The sequence below is a fragment of the Lepeophtheirus salmonis genome, chromosome 2 (genome assembly GCF_016086655.4).
Source record: "Lepeophtheirus salmonis chromosome 2, UVic_Lsal_1.4, whole genome shotgun sequence".
NCBI lineage: Eukaryota > Metazoa > Arthropoda > Copepoda > Siphonostomatoida > Caligidae > Lepeophtheirus > Lepeophtheirus salmonis.
Window position 1 is genome coordinate 6,527,553 of NC_052132.2, and position 6,264 is coordinate 6,533,816.

The 6,264-nt window shown below is 30.9% G+C and overlaps 1 long non-coding RNA gene across 1 annotated transcript; it reads right to left on the minus strand.

Moving 5' to 3' along the window:
- LOC121132540 (uncharacterized) lies at positions 1-2,281 on the minus strand. Its single transcript, XR_005869355.2, has 3 exons — positions 2,003-2,281; positions 392-1,937; positions 1-323 (listed from the first exon to the last, which is right to left on the minus strand). It is a non-coding gene; the product is annotated as an uncharacterized lncRNA (long non-coding RNA).
- Between the last annotated feature and the right edge of the window lie 3,983 nt (positions 2,282-6,264).

Sequence of the window (6,264 nt, forward strand, 5' to 3'; positions counted from 1 at the left end):
CGCAAAAAATATATCTTGCATGAGTCATGACGAGACGAAACAGTTATTTTGAATATCTTATATGACTAAAAGCAAATCTTTAATTTCCTTTCGGTAATTAAAATAAAAGAAACCGTAAATAAACTTGAAGCCTTGACAATTCGAAGAATGTTTTGGAGAAGAACAGTTTGGTTGCCATAAGATTTCATTAGCTCAGCTGGTAACAGCTATAAGAAGAAGGATATACACACATATCCCTCTCAGTATCAAACAAGGATATACTGGGCCAACCATTATTATTTATCCATTTTAGCATACAAAGTATTGAAGTCCCTGACAGGATCCTAGGTGAATGAGGAAATAAGTTTATTAACTATTAATTGTCTATTGAAACCCAAAAAACATGTTTTACTCAATGTATCCGTAATCAGAATTGATGGTGAGCTCTAGGTGGTAACGGAAGCTACTGAAGATCCTCTGGATGTACTCGGCGTTCATTTTGAGGAGCTGTACATTTATGCAAGTCACGAAATGACCCAAAAAATAACTTTTTTGGTGCATAATTATACAGTATAGTGATAGAAAAATATTAATGTTTAATGAAACTATTCAAATCGTTATTTTATTTTGGTAGCCTTTCTACGTAAAACTGATTTGATGAAACAAAAATTGGGAAGGAGTGATTTTTCCTTGTTTCCCCAACTTGTTGTCGACAAACGTCTATGATGATGACGTTTTGGTCTACGTCCAACATTGAAATGTCCTTCGGTGATGTTTTAACTATAACCCATAAGATGAAATTGATATTTTCTTATGAAATTATCTACAAATAAATGAGCTTGGAGATTAAACCTGACTGATTTAAAGCCAAATGTGAAAAATTGTTGTGCGAAAATCAAACTTATCGTACTCATTAAAGATTAAATCATTATTTTCTTGTACTTTAATGTGGTTAAAATCTTCCTATTTTTTGAATTGTTTCGTTTCATTCTTAATTTATACGTGAATATTGTGTTTTTTTAAGGAATTTTTTTCTCTTTTACTGCAATTGTCGAATTTAAAGATAATACAAGTGAAAATCAACTTATAAGTTCTTAGAAAATCCAATGGGAATTTTATAGAAAATCGATAAATGATTTATGCGCTAAAAATGCTTGGGAACCTCTACTGTAATGTCGACTTTTATTACATACTTATATATCAGATACTAATACATAATTGCTTTATTGTTAATTCGTATTTCCAAAATGTAGACCATAAATTAACTATTATAATGGAAAAAATACGACACTTTTCTCGAATTATCCTACTTTTATCGTCCCTAATTTATCCACTAAAAAAATTAATTGCGGAAATCTAGCCATTTTTATGGATTTTTGGTGGATAATACTTGGATTATATTCAAATATCAATGTTTATCATTGATATCAAGTAGTGTTTAATGTTATGTTTAATCTATTTTAAATTCATAAAGCCATTATATGAAGTTCCAACAAGGTTTATTGTTAATATGTCCATTTCAAGTAACAAAAATGTAAACTTTGTCCCCCAAGATGACATCTTCTTGAATTAAAATGGACCTTTTGACGTCAGTAAAAATACTTAATATATGACATTCAAAAAATATTTATTTTTCGCAAAAATAAATCTCCAACGACAAAATAGGCACTATACCACTTTCGAGACGAATATCAATTATTTATATTACATATCACTAGAGTATTATTGAGCCAAAAAAAGAATTGATGATCCCTATTATTTATTTTAATCATATCCTTTCCATCTAGAACCGAATAGTCCATGATTTATCAAGCAGCCACATAAAAATTTCTAAAAAAGTCTTAAATCTCATCGTTATTGTAAATGAAGTGACTAAGAGTATACATTTAAAGTAAAAACTATCAGAGTGAATCGCGGGATAAATAACTAAGTACCCAAATGTGTAGAATGACCGACTCCTGAAACAGAAAAAATAATGAATTAAAATTATAATTTGTTAAATTTTAAATATGAAATAAGTCACATCAATCTTTTTTCTTCCTTTCTTCAAGAAACTCTTGAACCTTTTCAATAATGGCCTGTGGATGCGCTAATTTAGGTACATTGTAATTCTGTGTAAAGTAAATTCCAGCGTATGATCCAGTCAGAAATCCAGTAACAAAATTAAACAGTCCCATATTTTCCGTGTATACACTCACACTTTAAATAAAATTAACTCAATGTTAAATGTTTATACATCCACAATTGGCAACAGAAAACCAAATAATACACTTGTACATGAGGAAAGGAACAATCAACAGCTGATATAGTCAGCTTAATATTAGTGATAGTAAGAGTTTATTTATATAAGTATGTGGCCCGTCAACTCAGTAGTAAGCTAGAATGATTTTCCTCTAAATGGAGTGTGGATTACATTTTTATTCTTATACAAATTATAGCTATACTAAAAAAAAAATTTGGAAAAAAATTTCAAAAATTAAATTTTCTAGTAAAAAGCAAAAATTCCTTAATTGAGGTGTGGGGCTACAGCCCCTCCAGCCCCCGATAACTGATTAAAACATTATAATATGATAACAATTATCTTCAAATATTCACAACCATAATATAAATAATTCTATGAATACAGATTTATTTTTTTTAATCAAATCGGAAAATGTACACTCAATCTCCTGAAAATATAGTTAAGTATGAACTATGATGATTCAGAGATGCGTTCTTGATAATATTATTAGTAGCTACATCGATATTTACACATGACATCATAGAGTGGTGTTTTGTGACTATGATTCATTAATTAAAAGCTAGAAGTCAAATATTACTTGGTATATGCTACAAGAGATTTCCATAGGATTATATTTTGAGGGGGTGGAAAACAAATTGAAAAATTTAATTCAAAGTATTTATTTTTTTTTAATTTCAATTATTAAAGTTTTTTGAAAAAAATTTCAAAAATAACCAGCTATTCATAAAAAATTAATTTTTTTCTAAAAAAAAATCAAATATTTTTTTTCCAAAAAAATTAAAAAATCTACAGCTGTTCACAAAAATGCTCAAAAATTAAATTTAAAATATTAAAATTTTAAAAAAAATTTGTAAATAGAAACTTTTTTGAAAAAAAATTCATATGTTAAATTTTTTGGAAAAAACTACAAAAATACAGCCTCTCCAAATCACCTCCTGCAGACGCCTGGTTATTTTGATGACGTCAAATAGGAGCCATATAATAGTATTTTCTTTAGTTTAAATATTTACCATTTAACGATTACGATACTAAAATTAACTAAAAAAATAGAATAAAAGTTGTTTTGAGTAAAAAAAATAGTTCAGAACATACATTTTCAAATAAATATAGTATAGCGAAGATATCAATAATATATTAAGAATAAGTGGATATTATGTACTAAATATAAATGCTCATTTGAAAAGCATAAACTAACAATAAGATCTTAATTTGTTAGTTATCTTGAATAAAATAAAAATAGAGTTCAATGTAATTATTTTGCTAACATAACCGAATAAGATGCATTGAATAAGTCTCTTTCGCCTTGTGATTTTGACTCCTTCTCTAAATATATATTAATAACACTTAGGAAATCAAGTTTTCTAAAGCATCCCCACTGTTATATAGTATAGAATAGTTAGTAAAACAAACCAATAATAGTTATTTAACTAATAATAGGAAGGATTTTGAAGTCTCGACTCATCTGACAAGAATCTCAATAACTAAATAGCATTTGTGAGTCCAAAATAAAAACAAATGTATCAAATAATCGTAATTTAATTTTGATATATTCTAAATATTATCTTCAATCAAACAACTTATAATTAGCTCGAATGGCACACAGTTAGTAATTTATTTGTTTTTGTAAAGATTCCAGATTTTCAAGACAGTAATCTTCCAATATGCTAACAAGCAATTTAGCTGCTAAAAGAAAATTCCTGAGTCAATAAGGTCAAATATTCGAATAAAATCTACAGAATTTAAGAAGTAACTTATATTTTTTTAAACACATAATCACTTTATAGTTCCCATTAACTATTTATAAGCTATAGCAGAATAGAATATGGGTTGCAGAAATAGCTATCAAGAAAAGAGAGGCACATTATCCTTAAAATCTAAAATAATCTTCCATTTGTTTTCTAATCACAAAAGGGGCTTGCGGGTAATAAAGAAATCACTAATAAGGGGCGAGGCTTAAAGTTTGCAGGTTATATAATTATAGACCATACATTTCTGCATTATATGGAGAATAATAACGATCCATGTTCCTCATTGAATCTTTCTGTCTTTTTATGGGACTCTTTAGTTCTTATATGTAGAAGTAAACGATAATTTTGTTAAAGATCTGGAAGCATTGATGTATTTTTGAGAATAGAGGCAATGATTCACAAGGTCAGAAGTTACTATCATAGACCTTGATGGGAAGTGTATTTGCACAATGTAGGATTCTTTCATTAAAGAAGATGATATCAACTGAGTGAGGCACAAAGACTAAGAGACGAGATTTCTTTAACATAAAGTTGAAGCGAGGGCCATAAGACGTATTAGATATCCAAATGGAAAAAATATGAATTCCTAGGAACGAAAAGGATAAGTGCATGCGGATGAATATATCAGAATCCTTCATAGGAAAGATCCATTCAAATCTCAATGAATTAAATATATTTCCACAAAGTTCCCAACTTTTTTATCCTCCTTCGGCTTCTAGTATTTATCTATAATTATTAATTAACACATATCAGTAGTGAGTAAAACTGAACTTGGGTCCGTTGTGACGTAATCAAAAACGTTGTCAGTCAACGTAAACCAGACTGCGTTACAAATTTCTTATCGACCTACCTTATATATAGTCACCTTGGAAAATAGTATGAAGGTGCCCATTTAAAGTTTAATGTGGCATGTCAAAATATTACAAATATTTTTTGGGTTCACTTGAAGTCTTTCCAAAGCTGGCCACGTCTATTTTAAACATTTTATATGATTCGTGTATGCAGGGCAGGCCATAGCCAATTTGGCGCCCTAGGCAAGAATTTAGATGGCGCCCCCTTGCATTGCAAAAGAAGAAATCAATTGAATAGCTATGTTTTAGTAATTTTTTTATTCAAGAATTTCTAAAACATAAATTGTGTGTGCACAGAAACTTGAAATAAGGTTAAATATTGTTTAAAAAATAATTAAACAACAGACTAGACAATATAATAACACACAAAAGAACAATCATCATATAATATATAAAAAAGGTGAAACTTTAAACTTATGTGATTTTATCAGGACCTCTAGTGGTGCTGAAATGCACTGAACCAAATGCACCACGACATCCATAGTCTCACATCACATACTAAAACCCTACTCTTCGGGTCTTTATGAAAGCAAAGTCATCAATAATGGCATCATATGGCAGCTGATATTGTTGCGTCTTGACGAGGGAGAGACACAAACTTATTTATAGGTGGAGAGATCCAGGATGACCGAGAGAAATGAGAAGAAGAAATGGTGTGGAGGAAATAATACAATAATTATTAAAGGAACATCTGTATTCTTTATAATACAAAAACCTACTCTAATTAATATACAAAATACATGACTATTTATACTACGTAAAAGACAGTACTTTAATACTTAATAAAAGAAAATACAAGACGATAAGAAGAACAAGGGGGAAGGAAATATGAAATACATTACATCACCCCCTAAGCACCAAATCCATGACGGTGCTTACACAGGTTCCGCTCCATGAATAGCAGCTTATAGATCCGCTCCATCCATGTCCAGGCGCGGACAAACCATTCGCTCTTGTACATAAATGTTTTATCTCCATCTCCGAGCACGCTCACCGGAGAAAGGAGAACACTACTCCTCGTAGAGGTTTTAGGGACACGAGCACCCTGCTCGTCCCTGGGAGATATAACCTTTACCCTTATCGAGGTTTTAGAGACATGAGCACCCTGCTTGTCCCTGGGAGACATAACCTTCACCCTTATAGAGGTTTTAGGGACACGAGCACCCTGCTCGTCCCTGGGAGACATATCGATCTTGCTCGATGTACCCTCATCCAACTCGGGATGATCCAGAGGAGAGACAGTTGCACATCCATTATCTAATTATGTGAACAGGAGAGTAGGCACAACAGAGAACCAAAACTTCGTAGGATTAAATCCACTTTTAATGATGTGGTTCCTGACACGGACACACACTTCACTTCTTGTAAGTGACCAAGGTTCTCTTCCTTCCTCCACGAGGCCCAAACTGAGGCACATTCCATATTGCTCTGTCTTCCGCAGACG